At 45.8% G+C, this 21,086-nt stretch overlaps 9 non-coding genes across 9 annotated transcripts; all 9 read left to right on the forward strand.

Annotated features, from left to right (window-relative positions):
• The first annotated feature begins 1,162 nt into the window (after positions 1 to 1,162).
• On the forward strand, positions 1,163 to 1,353 carry LOC130307669 (U2 spliceosomal RNA). The gene has a single exon (XR_008856830.1). It is a non-coding gene; the product is annotated as a U2 spliceosomal RNA (small nuclear RNA).
• Positions 1,354 to 3,441: 2,088 nt separating this feature from the next.
• Positions 3,442 to 3,632, forward strand: LOC130307670 (U2 spliceosomal RNA). Its single transcript, XR_008856831.1, has one exon. It is a non-coding gene; the product is annotated as a U2 spliceosomal RNA (small nuclear RNA).
• A 2,093-nt stretch (positions 3,633 to 5,725) lies between these two features.
• LOC130307671 (U2 spliceosomal RNA) lies at positions 5,726 to 5,916 on the forward strand. Its single transcript, XR_008856832.1, has one exon. It is a non-coding gene; the product is annotated as a U2 spliceosomal RNA (small nuclear RNA).
• A 2,083-nt stretch (positions 5,917 to 7,999) lies between these two features.
• On the forward strand, positions 8,000 to 8,190 carry LOC130307673 (U2 spliceosomal RNA). The gene has a single exon (XR_008856834.1). It is a non-coding gene; the product is annotated as a U2 spliceosomal RNA (small nuclear RNA).
• Positions 8,191 to 10,273: 2,083 nt separating this feature from the next.
• On the forward strand, positions 10,274 to 10,464 carry LOC130307683 (U2 spliceosomal RNA). Its single transcript, XR_008856844.1, has one exon. It is a non-coding gene; the product is annotated as a U2 spliceosomal RNA (small nuclear RNA).
• Positions 10,465 to 12,558: 2,094 nt separating this feature from the next.
• LOC130307674 (U2 spliceosomal RNA) lies at positions 12,559 to 12,749 on the forward strand. Its single transcript, XR_008856835.1, has one exon. It is a non-coding gene; the product is annotated as a U2 spliceosomal RNA (small nuclear RNA).
• A 2,089-nt stretch (positions 12,750 to 14,838) lies between these two features.
• Positions 14,839 to 15,029, forward strand: LOC130307675 (U2 spliceosomal RNA). Its single transcript, XR_008856836.1, has one exon. It is a non-coding gene; the product is annotated as a U2 spliceosomal RNA (small nuclear RNA).
• Positions 15,030 to 17,124: 2,095 nt separating this feature from the next.
• Positions 17,125 to 17,314, forward strand: LOC130307781 (U2 spliceosomal RNA). The gene has a single exon (XR_008856940.1). It is a non-coding gene; the product is annotated as a U2 spliceosomal RNA (small nuclear RNA).
• Positions 17,315 to 19,409: 2,095 nt separating this feature from the next.
• Positions 19,410 to 19,600, forward strand: LOC130307676 (U2 spliceosomal RNA). The gene has a single exon (XR_008856837.1). It is a non-coding gene; the product is annotated as a U2 spliceosomal RNA (small nuclear RNA).
• The last annotated feature ends 1,486 nt before the right edge of the window (positions 19,601 to 21,086 follow it).

A 21,086-nucleotide genomic window follows, 5' to 3' on the forward strand; every position in this document is an offset into this window, starting at 1 on the left:
AGGAAAAATCAGTATAAATCCTTAGAAAATTATCCCCCAGTGTCTCCATCTGCTGGCGGTATTGAATAAGCATTGCTGCACTGATGGGGTATGCATTAGACGAAAAAAAAGAAGAAAAAGAAGAATAATACGCCCAGAAAAGAGGCGAAAAGGAGAAAAACGTAAAAAAACGTGAAAAAAAAGTAAGAGGAAGAGAAGGGAAAAAAAGGTGGAAATGGGTTTAAAAGTGATTTCGGCGGAGAAATATATATATATATATATATATATATATATATATATATATATATATACGCGCACACACACACATATATATAAACGTATTCTCCGTTGAGATATTGCAGCCGCTGCTGTGTCCAGGCCCAGGAGCCTTAGCACTGTGCTGTGATGTCACTCAATACCACTGACATCACTAGGTGTAAACAACATCTCTCCTTTGCTGTGTATGTGACTATGGAGCTGTTTGGTGATGTCGTCTATTATGGCCTTCATAGAAGCAACAGGAGATTGTTGCATCCATCTAGAACCCTCAGAACTACAGTGCTATGATGTCACTCACTTCCACAGGCCTTGCAGAGTGTAAACAACAACAACCCAGCTTTGTTGTGTATGTAACCATAGGGATTGTGATGTCACCTAGAACCTTCACAGCAGCGACAGCTTTATGAGGAGCATCAGCACTGCTCTGCCTGAGCAGAACCATCACCGCCATAGGTTGTCAAATAACCCGGATTTAACCCACACAGGTAAGTCCAATGGGGTGCAGGCATGTCCTCTATGCTTACAGCTTCCCGTGGGTGTTGGTTTGATACCGTTTGGGGACAGCCAAGGAGGCATCTGCAGGCAACAAAGGTAGGTGTGTGCTTGTGTGTGTGTTTCCTATGCAGATCCTAAGCCCAGTGTCACATGCAAGTAGGAGGAGTAAGAAGGGTTCCTGGCAAATCCGGGTTATGGATTGCATTTAAAAAGGCCCCGTGGGAGTGCAATGGGCCCCTGTCTTGCTGCTTAGCAATAATGGTATGGGTTTAGGTTCTGCTGTGTGTACTGGTGGTTGACTGCCCCCCAGCCCAGAGTGTGCATGGAAAATTGTCTGGCAGCCTCCCTGACAGCAAGCAGTGATAGTGCCCATGAAGGGGACCTTGTTGGGCCCGCCCCTTTCACGGTTATCGCTTCTCGGCCTTTTGGCTAAGATCAAGTGTAGTATCTGTTCTTATCAGTTTAATATCTGATACGTCCCCTATCTGGGGACCATATATTAAATGGATTTTTGAGAACGGGGGCCGATTTCGAAGCTTGCTTCCGTCGCCCTATGCATTGACCCGATATGGCAGTATCTTCGGGTACAGTGCACCACCCCCTTACAGGGTTAAAAAGAAAGATTCCTACTTTCATTGCTACCTGCTTGCTGGCTAGCCAGCTAGCCAGCCCTGTGGGCCTTGCTGCTGCTGCTGCTGCTGCTGCTGCAGCCAAAAAACAAAAGGTGGTGCTGCTGCTGCTTCTGCTGCTTCTGCTTGTGTCTGGCCGCTGTTGGAGCGTCCAGGCACAGGACTTCTGCTGCTGCTGACTAAATGGCCTCCTTAATTGGATCATTTGAGTAGCCAGCACACCTGTGCAGGTAGGGCATGACATGATAGGCAGCTGCCTTGATAGCGGGTGGGTGCTGAATGTTCCTAATTGACAAAATAAGATTAATGCTTATGAAGAAATATAAAATCTCATCCCTTCCCCAATATCGCGCCACACCCCTACCCCTTAATTCCCTGGTTGAACTTGATGGACATATGTCTTTTTTCGACCGTACTAACTATGTAACTATGTAACATAACATGGGGGGGTCTCCTGGCTGTTCACACAGGTGTGTCATTGCTGTACATTGACCATGCATTGCTTCTGTGGTATTGCAAAGGCAAAGACAAATGCTTCCAGCCATCCATTGCACTAATGGATTGGTCATCAGCTGGCTGTCTATGTCCCGCATCAATATAGACCAAAGTACAGAGGGTTAGGCTATGCTATAGTGCACCTACCTGATGCATCAGAAGGTGCGAGGCCCTTGCTAAATTCTGTGCACAGACTTTGAGATCTATGCTTTAGACTGTATCTAAACCTGCTCCAACATGGACTGACATTCTGGCCTACTTTCAGCCGATGCGACTTGTCTGTCGCTGAACAGTCGCTTTTTATGTATTCAGCACCTATGTATAATGTTGTAAAAATGCTCTAGAAGCTAAAGTCGCAGAAATGTCACACATATTTGGCCTGCAACTTTCTGTGCGACAAATTCAGACAGGAAAAATCAGTATAAATCCTTAGAAAATTATCCCCCAGTGTCTCCATCTGCTGGCGGTATTGAATAAGCATTGCTGCACTGATGGGGTATGCATTAGACGAAAAAAAAGAAGAAAAAGAAGAATAATACGCCCAGAAAAGAGGCGAAAAGGAGAAAAACGTAAAAAAACGTGAAAAAAAAGTAAGAGGAAGAGAAGGGAAAAAAAGGTGGAAATGGGTTTAAAAGTGATTTCGGCGGAGAAATATATATATATATATATATATATATATATATATATATATACGCGCACACACACACATATATATAAACGTATTCTCCGTTGAGATATTGCAGCCGCTGCTGTGTCCAGGCCCAGGAGCCTTAGCACTGTGCTGTGATGTCACTCAATACCACTGACATCACTAGGTGTAAACAACATCTCTCCTTTGCTGTGTATGTGACTATGGAGCTGTTTGGTGATGTCGTCTATTATGGCCTTCATAGAAGCAACAGGAGATTGTTGCATCCATCTAGAACCCTCAGAACTACAGTGCTATGATGTCACTCACTTCCACAGGCCTTGCAGAGTGTAAACAACAACAACCCAGCTTTGTTGTGTATGTAACCATAGGGATTGTGATGTCACCTAGAACCTTCACAGCAGCGACAGCTTTATGAGGAGCATCAGCACTGCTCTGCCTGAGCAGAACCATCACCGCCATAGGTTGTCAAATAACCCGGATTTAACCCACACAGGTAAGTCCAATGGGGTGCAGGCATGTCCTCTATGCTTACAGCTTCCCGTGGGTGTTGGTTTGATACCGTTTGGGGACAGCCAAGGAGGCATCTGCAGGCAACAAAGGTAGGTGTGTGCTTGTGTGTGTGTTTCCTATGCAGATCCTAAGCCCAGTGTCACATGCAAGTAGGAGGAGTAAGAAGGGTTCCTGGCAAATCCGGGTTATGGATTGCATTTAAAAAGGCCCCGTGGGAGTGCAATGGGCCCCTGTCTTGCTGCTTAGCAATAATGGTATGGGTTTAGGTTCTGCTGTGTGTACTGGTGGTTGACTGCCCCCCAGCCCAGAGTGTGCATGGAAAATTGTCTGGCAGCCTCCCTGACAGCAAGCAGTGATAGTGCCCATGAAGGGGACCTTGTTGGGCCCGCCCCTTTCACGGTTATCGCTTCTCGGCCTTTTGGCTAAGATCAAGTGTAGTATCTGTTCTTATCAGTTTAATATCTGATACGTCCCCTATCTGGGGACCATATATTAAATGGATTTTTGAGAACGGGGGCCGATTTCGAAGCTTGCTTCCGTCGCCCTATGCATTGACCCGATATGGCAGTATCTTCGGGTACAGTGCACCACCCCCTTACAGGGTTAAAAAGAAAGATTCCTACTTTCATTGCTACCTGCTTGCTGGCTAGCCAGCTAGCCAGCCCTGTGGGCCTTGCTGCTGCTGCTGCTGCTGCTGCAGCCAAAAAACAAAAGGTGGTGCTGCTGCTGCTTCTGCTGCTTCTGCTTGTGTCTGGCCGCTGTTGGAGCGTCCAGGCACAGGACTTCTGCTGCTGCTGACTAAATGGCCTCCTTAATTGGATCATTTGAGTAGCCAGCACACCTGTGCAGGTAGGGCATGACATGATAGGCAGCTGCCTTGATAGCGGGTGGGTGCTGAATGTTCCTAATTGACAAAATAAGATTAATGCTTATGAAGAAATATAAAATCTCATCCCTTCCCCAATATCGCGCCACACCCCTACCCCTTAATTCCCTGGTTGAACTTGATGGACATATGTCTTTTTTCGACCGTACTAACTATGTAACTATGTAACATAACATGGGGGGGTCTCCTGGCTGTTCACACAGGTGTGTCATTGCTGTACATTGACCATGCATTGCTTCTGTGGTATTGCAAAGGCAAAGACAAATGCTTCCAGCCATCCATTGCACTAATGGATTGGTCATCAGCTGGCTGTCTATGTCCCGCATCAATATAGACCAAAGTACAGAGGGTTAGGCTATGCTATAGTGCACCTACCTGATGCATCAGAAGGTGCGAGGCCCTTGCTAAATTCTGTGCACAGACTTTGAGATCTATGCTTTAGACTGTATCTAAACCTGCTCCAACATGGACTGACATTCTGGCCTACTTTCAGCCGATGCGACTTGTCTGTCGCTGAACAGTCGCTTTTTATGTATTCAGCACCTATGTATAATGTTGTAAAAATGCTCTAGAAGCTAAAGTCGCAGAAATGTCACACATATTTGGCCTGCAACTTTCTGTGCGACAAATTCAGACAGGAAAAATCAGTATAAATCCTTAGAAAATTATCCCCCAGTGTCTCCATCTGCTGGCGGTATTGAATAAGCATTGCTGCACTGATGGGGTATGCATTAGACGAAAAAAAAGAAGAAAAAGAAGAATAATACGCCCAGAAAAGAGGCGAAAAGGAGAAAAACGTAAAAAAACGTGAAAAAAAAGTAAGAGGAAGAGAAGGGAAAAAAAGGTGGAAATGGGTTTAAAAGTGATTTCGGCGGAGAAATATATATATATATATATATATATATATATATATATATATATATATATACGCGCACACACACACATATATATAAACGTATTCTCCGTTGAGATATTGCAGCCGCTGCTGTGTCCAGGCCCAGGAGCCTTAGCACTGTGCTGTGATGTCACTCAATACCACTGACATCACTAGGTGTAAACAACATCTCTCCTTTGCTGTGTATGTGACTATGGAGCTGTTTGGTGATGTCGTCTATTATGGCCTTCATAGAAGCAACAGGAGATTGTTGCATCCATCTAGAACCCTCAGAACTACAGTGCTATGATGTCACTCACTTCCACAGGCCTTGCAGAGTGTAAACAACAACAACCCAGCTTTGTTGTGTATGTAACCATAGGGATTGTGATGTCACCTAGAACCTTCACAGCAGCGACAGCTTTATGAGGAGCATCAGCACTGCTCTGCCTGAGCAGAACCATCACCGCCATAGGTTGTCAAATAACCCGGATTTAACCCACACAGGTAAGTCCAATGGGGTGCAGGCATGTCCTCTATGCTTACAGCTTCCCGTGGGTGTTGGTTTGATACCGTTTGGGGACAGCCAAGGAGGCATCTGCAGGCAACAAAGGTAGGTGTGTGCTTGTGTGTGTGTTTCCTATGCAGATCCTAAGCCCAGTGTCACATGCAAGTAGGAGGAGTAAGAAGGGTTCCTGGCAAATCCGGGTTATGGATTGCATTTAAAAAGGCCCCGTGGGAGTGCAATGGGCCCCTGTCTTGCTGCTTAGCAATAATGGTATGGGTTTAGGTTCTGCTGTGTGTACTGGTGGTTGACTGCCCCCCAGCCCAGAGTGTGCATGGAAAATTGTCTGGCAGCCTCCCTGACAGCAAGCAGTGATAGTGCCCATGAAGGGGACCTTGTTGGGCCCGCCCCTTTCACGGTTATCGCTTCTCGGCCTTTTGGCTAAGATCAAGTGTAGTATCTGTTCTTATCAGTTTAATATCTGATACGTCCCCTATCTGGGGACCATATATTAAATGGATTTTTGAGAACGGGGGCCGATTTCGAAGCTTGCTTCCGTCGCCCTATGCATTGACCCGATATGGCAGTATCTTCGGGTACAGTGCACCACCCCCTTACAGGGTTAAAAAGAAAGATTCCTACTTTCATTGCTACCTGCTTGCTGGCTAGCCAGCTAGCCAGCCCTGTGGGCCTTGCTGCTGCTGCTGCTGCTGCTGCAGCCAAAAAACAAAAGGTGGTGCTGCTGCTGCTTCTGCTGCTTCTGCTTGTGTCTGGCCGCTGTTGGAGCGTCCAGGCACAGGACTTCTGCTGCTGCTGACTAAATGGCCTCCTTAATTGGATCATTTGAGTAGCCAGCACACCTGTGCAGGTAGGGCATGACATGATAGGCAGCTGCCTTGATAGCGGGTGGGTGCTGAATGTTCCTAATTGACAAAATAAGATTAATGCTTATGAAGAAATATAAAATCTCATCCCTTCCCCAATATCGCGCCACACCCCTACCCCTTAATTCCCTGGTTGAACTTGATGGACATATGTCTTTTTTCGACCGTACTAACTATGTAACTATGTAACATAACATGGGGGGGTCTCCTGGCTGTTCACACAGGTGTGTCATTGCTGTACATTGACCATGCATTGCTTCTGTGGTATTGCAAAGGCAAAGACAAATGCTTCCAGCCATCCATTGCACTAATGGATTGGTCATCAGCTGGCTGTCTATGTCCCGCATCAATATAGACCAAAGTACAGAGGGTTAGGCTATGCTATAGTGCACCTACCTGATGCATCAGAAGGTGCGAGGCCCTTGCTAAATTCTGTGCACAGACTTTGAGATCTATGCTTTAGACTGTATCTAAACCTGCTCCAACATGGACTGACATTCTGGCCTACTTTCAGCCGATGCGACTTGTCTGTCGCTGAACAGTCGCTTTTTATGTATTCAGCACCTATGTATAATGTTGTAAAAATGCTCTAGAAGCTAAAGTCGCAGAAATGTCACACATATTTGGCCTGCAACTTTCTGTGCGACAAATTCAGACAGGAAAAATCAGTATAAATCCTTAGAAAATTATCCCCCAGTGTCTCCATCTGCTGGCGGTATTGAATAAGCATTGCTGCACTGATGGGGTATGCATTAGACGAAAAAAAAGAAGAAAAAGAAGAATAATACGCCCAGAAAAGAGGCGAAAAGGAGAAAAACGTAAAAAAACGTGAAAAAAAAGTAAGAGGAAGAGAAGGGAAAAAAAGGTGGAAATGGGTTTAAAAGTGATTTCGGCGGAGAAATATATATATATATATATATATATATATATATATATATACGCGCACACACACAAATATATATAAACGTATTCTCCGTTGAGATATTGCAGCCGCTGCTGTGTCCAGGCCCAGGAGCCTTAGCACTGTGCTGTGATGTCACTCAATACCACTGACATCACTAGGTGTAAACAACATCTCTCCTTTGCTGTGTATGTGACTATGGAGCTGTTTGGTGATGTCGTCTATTATGGCCTTCATAGAAGCAACAGGAGATTGTTGCATCCATCTAGAACCCTCAGAACTACAGTGCTATGATGTCACTCACTTCCACAGGCCTTGCAGAGTGTAAACAACAACAACCCAGCTTTGTTGTGTATGTAACCATAGGGATTGTGATGTCACCTAGAACCTTCACAGCAGCGACAGCTTTATGAGGAGCATCAGCACTGCTCTGCCTGAGCAGAACCATCACCGCCATAGGTTGTCAAATAACCCGGATTTAACCCACACAGGTAAGTCCAATGGGGTGCAGGCATGTCCTCTATGCTTACAGCTTCCCGTGGGTGTTGGTTTGATACCGTTTGGGGACAGCCAAGGAGGCATCTGCAGGCAACAAAGGTAGGTGTGTGCTTGTGTGTGTGTTTCCTATGCAGATCCTAAGCCCAGTGTCACATGCAAGTAGGAGGAGTAAGAAGGGTTCCTGGCAAATCCGGGTTATGGATTGCATTTAAAAAGGCCCCGTGGGAGTGCAATGGGCCCCTGTCTTGCTGCTTAGCAATAATGGTATGGGTTTAGGTTCTGCTGTGTGTACTGGTGGTTGACTGCCCCCCAGCCCAGAGTGTGCATGGAAAATTGTCTGGCAGCCTCCCTGACAGCAAGCAGTGATAGTGCCCATGAAGGGGACCTTGTTGGGCCCGCCCCTTTCACGGTTATCGCTTCTCGGCCTTTTGGCTAAGATCAAGTGTAGTATCTGTTCTTATCAGTTTAATATCTGATACGTCCCCTATCTGGGGACCATATATTAAATGGATTTTTGAGAACGGGGGCCGATTTCGAAGCTTGCTTCCGTCGCCCTATGCATTGACCCGATATGGCAGTATCTTCGGGTACAGTGCACCACCCCCTTACAGGGTTAAAAAGAAAGATTCCTACTTTCATTGCTACCTGCTTGCTGGCTAGCCAGCTAGCCAGCCCTGTGGGCCTTGCTGCTGCTGCTGCTGCAGCCAAAAAACAAAAGGTGGTGCTGCTGCTGCTTCTGCTGCTTCTGCTTGTGTCTGGCCGCTGTTGGAGCGTCCAGGCACAGGACTTCTGCTGCTGCTGACTAAATGGCCTCCTTAATTGGATCATTTGAGTAGCCAGCACACCTGTGCAGGTAGGGCATGACATGATAGGCAGCTGCCTTGATAGCGGGTGGGTGCTGAATGTTCCTAATTGACAAAATAAGATTAATGCTTATGAAGAAATATAAAATCTCATCCCTTCCCCAATATCGCGCCACACCCCTACCCCTTAATTCCCTGGTTGAACTTGATGGACATATGTCTTTTTTCGACCGTACTAACTATGTAACTATGTAACATAACATGGGGGGGTCTCCTGGCTGTTCACACAGGTGTGTCATTGCTGTACATTGACCATGCATTGCTTCTGTGGTATTGCAAAGGCAAAGACAAATGCTTCCAGCCATCCATTGCACTAATGGATTGGTCATCAGCTGGCTGTCTATGTCCCGCATCAATATAGACCAAAGTACAGAGGGTTAGGCTATGCTATAGTGCACCTACCTGATGCATCAGAAGGTGCGAGGCCCTTGCTAAATTCTGTGCACAGACTTTGAGATCTATGCTTTAGACTGTATCTAAACCTGCTCCAACATGGACTGACATTCTGGCCTACTTTCAGCCGATGCGACTTGTCTGTCGCTGAACAGTCGCTTTTTATGTATTCAGCACCTATGTATAATGTTGTAAAAATGCTCTAGAAGCTAAAGTCGCAGAAATGTCACACATATTTGGCCTGCAACTTTCTGTGCGACAAATTCAGACAGGAAAAATCAGTATAAATCCTTAGAAAATTATCCCCCAGTGTCTCCATCTGCTGGCGGTATTGAATAAGCATTGCTGCACTGATGGGGTATGCATTAGACGAAAAAAAAGAAGAAAAAGAAGAATAATACGCCCAGAAAAGAGGCGAAAAGGAGAAAAACGTAAAAAAACGTGAAAAAAAAGTAAGAGGAAGAGAAGGGAAAAAAAGGTGGAAATGGGTTTAAAAGTGATTTCGGCGGAGAAATATATATATATATATATATATATATATATATATATATATATATACGCGCACACACACACATATATATAAACGTATTCTCCGTTGAGATATTGCAGCCGCTGCTGTGTCCAGGCCCAGGAGCCTTAGCACTGTGCTGTGATGTCACTCAATACCACTGACATCACTAGGTGTAAACAACATCTCTCCTTTGCTGTGTATGTGACTATGGAGCTGTTTGGTGATGTCGTCTATTACGGCCTTCATAGAAGCAACAGGAGATTGTTGCATCCATCTTGAACCCTCAGAACTACAGTGCTATGATGTCACTCACTTCCACAGGCCTTGCAGAGTGTAAACAACAACAACCCAGCTTTGTTGTGTATGTAACCATAGGGATTGTGATGTCACCTAGAACCTTCACAGCAGCGACAGCTTTATGAGGAGCATCAGCACTGCTCTGCCTGAGCAGAACCATCACCGCCATAGGTTGTCAAATAACCCGGATTTAACCCACACAGGTAAGTCCAATGGGGTGCAGGCATGTCCTCTATGCTTACAGCTTCCCGTGGGTGTTGGTTTGATACCGTTTGGGGACAGCCAAGGAGGCATCTGCAGGCAACAAAGGTAGGTGTGTGCTTGTGTGTGTGTTTCCTATGCAGATCCTAAGCCCAGTGTCACATGCAAGTAGGAGGAGTAAGAAGGGTTCCTGGCAAATCCGGGTTATGGATTGCATTTAAAAAGGCCCCGTGGGAGTGCAATGGGCCCCTGTCTTGCTGCTTAGCAATAATGGTATGGGTTTAGGTTCTGCTGTGTGTACTGGTGGTTGACTGCCCCCCAGCCCAGAGTGTGCATGGAAAATTGTCTGGCAGCCTCCCTGACAGCAAGCAGTGATAGTGCCCATGAAGGGGACCTTGTTGGGCCCGCCCCTTTCACGGTTATCGCTTCTCGGCCTTTTGGCTAAGATCAAGTGTAGTATCTGTTCTTATCAGTTTAATATCTGATACGTCCCCTATCTGGGGACCATATATTAAATGGATTTTTGAGAATGGGGGCCGATTTCGAAGCTTGCTTCCGTCGCCCTATGCATTGACCCGATATGGCAGTATCTTCGGGTACAGTGCACCACCCCCTTACAGGGTTAAAAAGAAAGATTCCTACTTTCATTGCTACCTGCTTGCTGGCTAGCCAGCTAGCCAGCCCTGTGGGCCTTGCTGCTGCTGCTGCTGCTGCTGCTGCAGCCAAAAAACAAAAGGTGGTGCTGCTGCTGCTTCTGCTGCTTCTGCTTGTGTCTGGCCGCTGTTGGAGCGTCCAGGCACAGGGCTTCTGCTGCTGCTGACTAAATGGCCTCCTTAATTGGATCATTTGAGTAGCCAGCACACCTGTGCAGGTAGGGCATGACATGATAGGCAGCTGCCTTGATAGCGGGTGGGTGCTGAATGTTCCTAATTGACAAAATAAGATTAATGCTTATGAAGAAATATAAAATCTCATCCCTTCCCCAATATCGCGCCACACCCCTACCCCTTAATTCCCTGGTTGAACTTGATGGACATATGTCTTTTTTCGACCGTACTAACTATGTAACTATGTAACATAACATGGGGGGGTCTCCTGGCTGTTCACACAGGTGTGTCATTGCTGTACATTGACCATGCATTGCTTCTGTGGTATTGCAAAGGCAAAGACAAATGCTTCCAGCCATCCATTGCACTAATGGATTGGTCATCAGCTGGCTGTCTATGTCCCGCATCAATATAGACCAAAGTACAGAGGGTTAGGCTATGCTATAGTGCACCTACCTGATGCATCAGAAGGTGCGAGGCCCTTGCTAAATTCTGTGCACAGACTTTGAGATCTATGCTTTAGACTGTATCTAAACCTGCTCCAACATGGACTGACATTCTGGCCTACTTTCAGCCGATGCGACTTGTCTGTCGCTGAACAGTCGCTTTTTATGTATTCAGCACCTATGTATAATGTTGTAAAAATGCTCTAGAAGCTAAAGTCGCAGAAATGTCACACATATTTGGCCTGCAACTTTCTGTGCGACAAATTCAGACAGGAAAAATCAGTATAAATCCTTAGAAAATTATCCCCCAGTGTCTCCATCTGCTGGCGGTATTGAATAAGCATTGCTGCACTGATGGGGTATGCATTAGACGAAAAAAAAGAAGAAAAAGAAGAATAATACGCCCAGAAAAGAGGCGAAAAGGAGAAAAACGTAAAAAAACGTGAAAAAAAAGTAAGAGGAAGAGAAGGGAAAAAAAGGTGGAAATGGGTTTAAAAGTGATTTCGGCGGAGAAATATATATATATATATATATATATATATATATATATATATATATATACGCGCACACACACACATATATATAAACGTATTCTCCGTTGAGATATTGCAGCCGCTGCTGTGTCCAGGCCCAGGAGCCTTAGCACTGTGCTGTGATGTCACTCAATACCACTGACATCACTAGGTGTAAACAACATCTCTCCTTTGCTGTGTATGTGACTATGGAGCTGTTTGGTGATGTCGTCTATTATGGCCTTCATAGAAGCAACAGGAGATTGTTGCATCCATCTAGAACCCTCAGAACTACAGTGCTATGATGTCACTCACTTCCACAGGCCTTGCAGAGTGTAAACAACAACAACCCAGCTTTGTTGTGTATGTAACCATAGGGATTGTGATGTCACCTAGAACCTTCACAGCAGCGACAGCTTTATGAGGAGCATCAGCACTGCTCTGCCTGAGCAGAACCATCACCGCCATAGGTTGTCAAATAACCCGGATTTAACCCACACAGGTAAGTCCAATGGGGTGCAGGCATGTCCTCTATGCTTACAGCTTCCCGTGGGTGTTGGTTTGATACCGTTTGGGGACAGCCAAGGAGGCATCTGCAGGCAACAAAGGTAGGTGTGTGCTTGTGTGTGTGTTTCCTATGCAGATCCTAAGCCCAGTGTCACATGCAAGTAGGAGGAGTAAGAAGGGTTCCTGGCAAATCCGGGTTATGGATTGCATTTAAAAAGGCCCCGTGGGAGTGCAATGGGCCCCTGTCTTGCTGCTTAGCAATAATGGTATGGGTTTAGGTTCTGCTGTGTGTACTGGTGGTTGACTGCCCCCCAGCCCAGAGTGTGCATGGAAAATTGTCTGGCAGCCTCCCTGACAGCAAGCAGTGATAGTGCCCATGAAGGGGACCTTGTTGGGCCCGCCCCTTTCACGGTTATCGCTTCTCGGCCTTTTGGCTAAGATCAAGTGTAGTATCTGTTCTTATCAGTTTAATATCTGATACGTCCCCTATCTGGGGACCATATATTAAATGGATTTTTGAGAACGGGGGCCGATTTCGAAGCTTGCTTCCGTCGCCCTATGCATTGACCCGATATGGCAGTATCTTCGGGTACAGTGCACCACCCCCTTACAGGGTTAAAAAGAAAGATTCCTACTTTCATTGCTACCTGCTTGCTGGCTAGCCAGCTAGCCAGCCCTGTGGGCCTTGCTGCTGCTGCTGCTGCTGCTGCAGCCAAAAAACAAAAGGTGGTGCTGCTGCTGCTTCTGCTGCTTCTGCTTGTGTCTGGCCGCTGTTGGAGCGTCCAGGCACAGGACTTCTGCTGCTGCTGACTAAATGGCCTCCTTAATTGGATCATTTGAGTAGCCAGCACACCTGTGCAGGTAGGGCATGACATGATAGGCAGCTGCCTTGATAGCGGGTGGGTGCTGAATGTTCCTAATTGACAAAATAAGATTAATGCTTATGAAGAAATATAAAATCTCATCCCTTCCCCAATATTGCGCCACACCCCTACCCCTTAATTCCCTGGTTGAACTTGATGGACATATGTCTTTTTTCGACCGTACTAACTATGTAACTATGTAACATAACATGGGGGGGTCTCCTGGCTGTTCACACAGGTGTGTCATTGCTGTACATTGACCATGCATTGCTTCTGTGGTATTGCAAAGGCAAAGACAAATGCTTCCAGCCATCCATTGCACTAATGGATTGGTCATCAGCTGGCTGTCTATGTCCCGCATCAATATAGACCAAAGTACAGAGGGTTAGGCTATGCTATAGTGCACCTACCTGATGCATCAGAAGGTGCGAGGCCCTTGCTAAATTCTGTGCACAGACTTTGAGATCTATGCTTTAGACTGTATCTAAACCTGCTCCAACATGGACTGACATTCTGGCCTACTTTCAGCCGATGCGACTTGTCTGTCGCTGAACAGTCGCTTTTTATGTATTCAGCACCTATGTATAATGTTGTAAAAATGCTCTAGAAGCTAAAGTCGCAGAAATGTCACACATATTTGGCCTGCAACTTTCTGTGCGACAAATTCAGACAGGAAAAATCAGTATAAATCCTTAGAAAATTATCCCCCAGTGTCTCCATCTGCTGGCGGTATTGAATAAGCATTGCTGCACTGATGGGGTATGCATTAGACGAAAAAAAAGAAGAAAAAGAAGAATAATACGCCCAGAAAAGAGGCGAAAAGGAGAAAAACGTAAAAAAACGTGAAAAAAAAGTAAGAGGAAGAGAAGGGAAAAAAAGGTGGAAATGGGTTTAAAAGTGATTTCGGCGGAGAAATATATATATATATATATATATATATATATATATATATATATATACGCGCACACACACACATATATATAAACGTATTCTCCGTTGAGATATTGCAGCCGCTGCTGTGTCCAGGCCCAGGAGCCTTAGCACTGTGCTGTGATGTCACTCAATACCACTGACATCACTAGGTGTAAACAACATCTCTCCTTTGCTGTGTATGTGACTATGGAGCTGTTTGGTGATGTCGTCTATTATGGCCTTCATAGAAGCAACAGGAGATTGTTGCATCCATCTAGAACCCTCAGAACTACAGTGCTATGATGTCACTCACTTCCACAGGCCTTGCAGAGTGTAAACAACAACAACCCAGCTTTGTTGTGTATGTAACCATAGGGATTGTGATGTCACCTAGAACCTTCACAGCAGCGACAGCTTTATGAGGAGCATCAGCACTGCTCTGCCTGAGCAGAACCATCACCGCCATAGGTTGTCAAATAACCCGGATTTAACCCACACAGGTAAGTCCAATGGGGTGCAGGCATGTCCTCTATGCTTACAGCTTCCCGTGGGTGTTGGTTTGATACCGTTTGGGGACAGCCAAGGAGGCATCTGCAGGCAACAAAGGTAGGTGTGTGCTTGTGTGTGTGTTTCCTATGCAGATCCTAAGCCCAGTGTCACATGCAAGTAGGAGGAGTAAGAAGGGTTCCTGGCAAATCCGGGTTATGGATTGCATTTAAAAAGGCCCCGTGGGAGTGCAATGGGCCCCTGTCTTGCTGCTTAGCAATAATGGTATGGGTTTAGGTTCTGCTGTGTGTACTGGTGGTTGACTGCCCCCCAGCCCAGAGTGTGCATGGAAAATTGTCTGGCAGCCTCCCTGACAGCAAGCAGTGATAGTGCCCATGAAGGGGACCTTGTTGGGCCCGCCCCTTTCACGGTTATCGCTTCTCGGCCTTTTGGCTAAGATCAAGTGTAGTATCTGTTCTTATCAGTTTAATATCTGATACGTCCCCTATCTGGGGACCATATATTAAATGGATTTTTGAGAACGGGGGCCGATTTCGAAGCTTGCTTCCGTCGCCCTATGCATTGACCCGATATGGCAGTATCTTCGGGTACAGTGCACCACCCCCTTACAGGGTTAAAAAGAAAGATTCCTACTTTCATTGCTACCTGCTTGCTGGCTAGCCAGCTAGCCAGCCCTGTGGGCCTTGCTGCTGCTGCTGCTGCTGCTGCAGCCAAAAAACAAAAGGTGGTGCTGCTGCTGCTTCTGCTGCTTCTGCTTGTGTCTGGCCGCTGTTGGAGCGTCCAGGCACAGGACTTCTGCTGCTGCTGACTAAATGGCCTCCTTAATTGGATCATTTGAGTAGCCAGCACACCTGTGCAGGTAGGGCATGACATGATAGGCAGCTGCCTTGATAGCGGGTGGGTGCTGAATGTTCCTAATTGACAAAATAAGATTAATGCTTATGAAGAAATATAAAATCTCATCCCTTCCCCAATATCGCGCCACACCCCTACCCCTTAATTCCCTGGTTGAACTTGATGGACATATGTCTTTTTTCGACCGTACTAACTATGTAACTATGTAACATAACATGGGGGGGTCTCCTGGCTGTTCACACAGGTGTGTCATTGCTGTACATTGACCATGCATTGCTTCTGTGGTATTGCAAAGGCAAAGACAAATGCTTCCAGCCATCCATTGCACTAATGGATTGGTCATCAGCTGGCTGTCTATGTCCCGCATCAATATAGACCAAAGTACAGAGGGTTAGGCTATGCTATAGTGCACCTACCTGATGCATCAGAAGGTGCGAGGCCCTTGCTAAATTCTGTGCACAGACTTTGAGATCTATGCTTTAGACTGTATCTAAACCTGCTCCAACATGGACTGACATTCTGGCCTACTTTCAGCCGATGCGACTTGTCTGTCGCTGAACAGTCGCTTTTTATGTATTCAGCACCTATGTATAATGTTGTAAAAATGCTCTAGAAGCTAAAGTCGCAGAAATGTCACACATATTTGGCCTGCAACTTTCTGTGCGACAAATTCAGACAGGAAAAATCAGTATAAATCCTTAGAAAATTATCCCCCAGTGTCTCCATCTGCTGGCGGTATTGAATAAGCATTGCTGCACTGATGGGGTATGCATTAGACGAAAAAAAAGAAGAAAAAGAAGAATAATACGCCCAGAAAAGAGGCGAAAAGGAGAAAAACGTAAAAAAACGTGAAAAAAAAGTAAGAGGAAGAGAAGGGAAAAAAAGGTGGAAATGGGTTTAAAAGTGATTTCGGCGGAGAAATATATATATATATATATATATATATATATATATATATATATATATATATACGCGCACACACACACATATATATAAACGTATTCTCCGTTGAGATATTGCAGCCGCTGCTGTGTCCAGGCCCAGGAGCCTTAGCACTGTGCTGTGATGTCACTCAATACCACTGACATCACTAGGTGTAAACAACATCTCTCCTTTGCTGTGTATGTGACTATGGAGCTGTTTGGTGATGTCGTCTATTATGGCCTTCATAGAAGCAACAGGAGATTGTTGCATCCATCTAGAACCCTCAGAACTACAGTGCTATGATGTCACTCACTTCCACAGGCCTTGCAGAGTGTAAACAACAACAACCCAGCTTTGTTGTGTATGTAACCATAGGGATTGTGATGTCACCTAGAACCTTCACAGCAGCGACAGCTTTATGAGGAGCATCAGCACTGCTCTGCCTGAGCAGAACCATCACCGCCATAGGTTGTCAAATAACCCGGATTTAACCCACACAGGTAAGTCCAATGGGGTGCAGGCATGTCCTCTATGCTTACAGCTTCCCGTGGGTGTTGGTTTGATACCGTTTGGGGACAGCCAAGGAGGCATCTGCAGGCAACAAAGGTAGGTGTGTGCTTGTGTGTGTGTTTCCTATGCAGATCCTAAGCCCAGTGTCACATGCAAGTAGGAGGAGTAAGAAGGGTTCCTGGCAAATCCGGGTTATGGATTGCATTTAAAAAGGCCCCGTGGGAGTGCAATGGGCCCCTGTCTTGCTGCTTAGCAATAATGGTATGGGTTTAGGTTCTGCTGTGTGTACTGGTGGTTGACTGCCCCCCAGCCCAGAGTGTGCATGGAAAATTGTCTGGCAGCCTCCCTGACAGCAAGCAGTGATAGTGCCCATGAAGGGGACCTTGTTGGGCCCGCCCCTTTCACGGTTATCGCTTCTCGGCCTTTTGGCTAAGATCAAGTGTAGTATCTGTTCTTATCAGTTTAATATCTGATACGTCCCCTACTGGGGACCATATATTAAATGGATTTTTGAGAACGGGGGCCGATTTCGAAGCTTGCTTCCGTCGCCCTATGCATTGACCCGATATGGCAGTATCTTCGGGTACAGTGCACCACCCCCTTACAGGGTTAAAAAGAAAGATTCCTACTTTCATTGCTACCTGCTTGCTGGCTAGCCAGCTAGCCAGCCCTGTGGGCCTTGCTGCTGCTGCTGCTGCTGCTGCAGCCAAAAAACAAAAGGTGGTGCTGCTGCTGCTTCTGCTGCTTCTGCTTGTGTCTGGCCGCTGTTGGAGCGTCCAGGCACAGGACTTCTGCTGCTGCTGACTAAATGGCCTCCTTAATTGGATCATTTGAGTAGCCAGCACACCTGTGCAGGTAGGGCATGACATGATAGGCAGCTGCCTTGATAGCGGGTGGGTGCTGAATGTTCCTAATTGACAAAATAAGATTAATGCTTATGAAGAAATATAAAATCTCATCCCTTCCCCAATATCGCGCCACACCCCTACCCCTTAATTCCCTGGTTGAACTTGATGGACATATGTCTTTTTTCGACCGTACTAACTATGTAACTATGTAACATAACATGGGGGGGTCTCCTGGCTGTTCACACAGGTGTGTCATTGCTGTACATTGACCATGCATTGCTTCTGTGGTATTGCAAAGGCAAAGACAAATGCTTCCAGCCATCCATTGCACTAATGGATTGGTCATCAGCTGGCTGTCTATGTCCCGCATCAATATAGACCAAAGTACAGAGGGTTAGGCTATGCTATAGTGCACCTACCTGATGCATCAGAAGGTGCGAGGCCCTTGCTAAATTCTGTGCACAGACTTTGAGATCTATGCTTTAGACTGTATCTAAACCTGCTCCAACATGGACTGACATTCTGGCCTACTTTCAGCCGATGCGACTTGTCTGTCGCTGAACAGTCGCTTTTTATGTATTCAGCACCTATGTATAATGTTGTAAAAATGCTCTAGAAGCTAAAGTCGCAGAAATGTCACACATATTTGGCCTGCAACTTTCTGTGCGACAAATTCAGACAGGAAAAATCAGTATAAATCCTTAGAAAATTATCCCCCAGTGTCTCCATCTGCTGGCGGTATTGAATAAGCATTGCTGCACTGATGGGGTATGCATTAGACGAAAAAAAAGAAGAAAAAGAAGAATAATACGCCCAGAAAAGAGGCGAAAAGGAGAAAAACGTAAAAAAACGTGAAAAAAAAGTAAGAGGAAGAGAAGGGAAAAAAAGGTGGAAATGGGTTTAAAAGTGATTTCGGCGGAGAAATATATATATATATATATATATATATATATATATATATATATATATACATACGCGCACACACACACATATATATAAACGTATTCTCCGTTGAGATATTGCAGCCGCTGCTGTGTCCAGGCCCAGGAGCCTTAGCACTGTGCTGTGATGTCACTCAATACCACTGACATCACTAGGTGTAAACAACATCTCTCCTTTGCTGTGTATGTGACTATGGAGCTGTTTGGTGATGTCGTCTATTATGGCCTTCATAGAAGCAACAGGAGATTGTTGCATCCATCTAGAACCCTCAGAACTACAGTGCTATGATGTCACTCACTTCCACAGGCCTTGCAGAGTGTAAACAACAACAACCCAGCTTTGTTGTGTATGTAACCATAGGGATTGTGATGTCACCTAGAACCTTCACAGCAGCGACAGCTTTATGAGGAGCATCAGCACTGCTCTGCCTGAGCAGAACCATCACCGCCATAGGTTGTCAAATAACCCGGATTTAACCCACACAGGTAAGTCCAATGGGGTGCAGGCATGTCCTCTATGCTTACAGCTTCCCGTGGGTGTTGGTTTGATACCGTTTGGGGACAGCCAAGGAGGCATCTGCAGGCAACAAAGGTAGGTGTGTGCTTGTGTGTGTGTTTCCTATGCAGATCCTAAGCCCAGTGTCACATGCAAGTAGGAGGAGTAAGAAGGGTTCCTGGCAAATCCGGGTTATGGATTGCATTTAAAAAGGCCCCGTGGGAGTGCAATGGGCCCCTGTCTTGCTGCTTAGCAATAATGGTATGGGTTTAGGTTCTGCTGTGTGTACTGGTGGTTGACTGCCCCCCAGCCCAGAGTGTGCATGGAAAATTGTCTGGCAGCCTCCCTGACAGCAAGCAGTGATAGTGCCCATGAAGGGGACCTTGTTGGGCCCGCCCCTTTCACGGTTATCGCTTCTCGGCCTTTTGGCTAAGATCAAGTGTAGTATCTGTTCTTATCAGTTTAATATCTGATACGTCCCCTATCTGGGGACCATATATTAAATGGATTTTTGAGAACGGGGGCCGATTTCGAAGCTTGCTTCCGTCGCCCTATGCATTGACCCGATATGGCAGTATCTTCGGGTACAGTGCACCACCCCCTTACAGGGTTAAAAAGAAAGATTCCTACTTTCATTGCTACCTGCTTGCTGGCTAGCCAGCTAGCCAGCCCTGTGGGCCTTGCTGCTGCTGCTGCTGCTGCTGCAGCCAAAAAACAAAAGGTGGTGCTGCTGCTGCTTCTGCTGCTTCTGCTTGTGTCTGGCCGCTGTTGGAGCGTCCAGGCACAGGACTTCTGCTGCTGCTGACTAAATGGCCTCCTTAATTGGATCATTTGAGTAGCCAGCACACCTGTGCAGGTAGGGCATGACATGATAGGCAGCTGCCTTGATAGCGGGTGGGTGCTGAATGTTCCTAATTGACAAAATAAGATTAATGCTTATGAAGAAATATAAAATCTCATCCCTTCCCCAATATCGCGCCACACCCCTACCCCTTAATTCCCTGGTTGAACTTGATGGACATATGTCTTTTTTCGACCGTACTAACTATGTAACTATGTAACATAACATGGGGGGGTCTCCTGGCTGTTCACACAGGTGTGTCATTGCTGTACATTGACCATGCATTGCTTCTGTGGTATTGCAAAGGCAAAGACAAATGCTTCCAGCCATCCATTGCACTAATGGATTGGTCATCAGCTGGCTGTCTATGTCCCGCATCAATATAGACCAAAGTACAGAGGGTTAGGCTATGCTATAGTGCACCTACCTGATGCATCAGAAGGTGCGAGGCCCTTGCTAAATTCTGTGCACAGACTTTGAGATCTATGCTTTAGACTGTATCTAAACCTGCTCCAACATGGACTGACATTCTGGCCTACTTTCAGCCGATGCGACTTGTCTGTCGCTGAACAGTCGCTTTTTATGTATTCAGCACCTATGTATAATGTTGTAAAAATGCTCTAGAAGCTAAAGTCGCAGAAATGTCACACATATTTGGCCTGCAACTTTCTGTGCGACAAATTCAGACAGGAAAAATCAGTATAAATCCTTAGAAAATTATCCCCCAGTGTCTCCATCTGCTGGCGGTATTGAATAAGCATTGCTGCACTGATGGGGTATGCATTAGACGAAAAAAAAGAAGAAAAAGAAGAATAATACGCCCAGAAAAGAGGCGAAAAGGAGAAAAACGTAAAAAAACGTGAAAAAAAAGTAAGAGGAAGAGAAGGGAAAAAAAGGTGGAAATGGGTTTAAAAGTGATTTCGGCGGAGAAATATATATATATATATATATATATATATATATATATATATATATACGCGCACACACACACATATATATAAACGTATTCTCCGTTGAGATATTGCAGCCGCTGCTGTGTCCAGGCCCAGGAGCCTTAGCACTGTGCTGTGATGTCACTCAATACCACTGACATCACTAGGTGTAAACAACATCTCTCCTTTGCTGTGTATGTGACTATGGAGCTGTTTGGTGATGTCGTCTATTATGGCCTTCATAGAAGCAACAGGAGATTGTTGCATCCATCTAGAACCCTCAGAACTACAGTGCTATGATGTCACTCACTTC

Source organism: Hyla sarda, unplaced genomic scaffold, assembly GCF_029499605.1.
Source record: "Hyla sarda isolate aHylSar1 unplaced genomic scaffold, aHylSar1.hap1 scaffold_144, whole genome shotgun sequence".
NCBI classification, from domain to species: Eukaryota; Metazoa; Chordata; class Amphibia; order Anura; family Hylidae; genus Hyla; species Hyla sarda.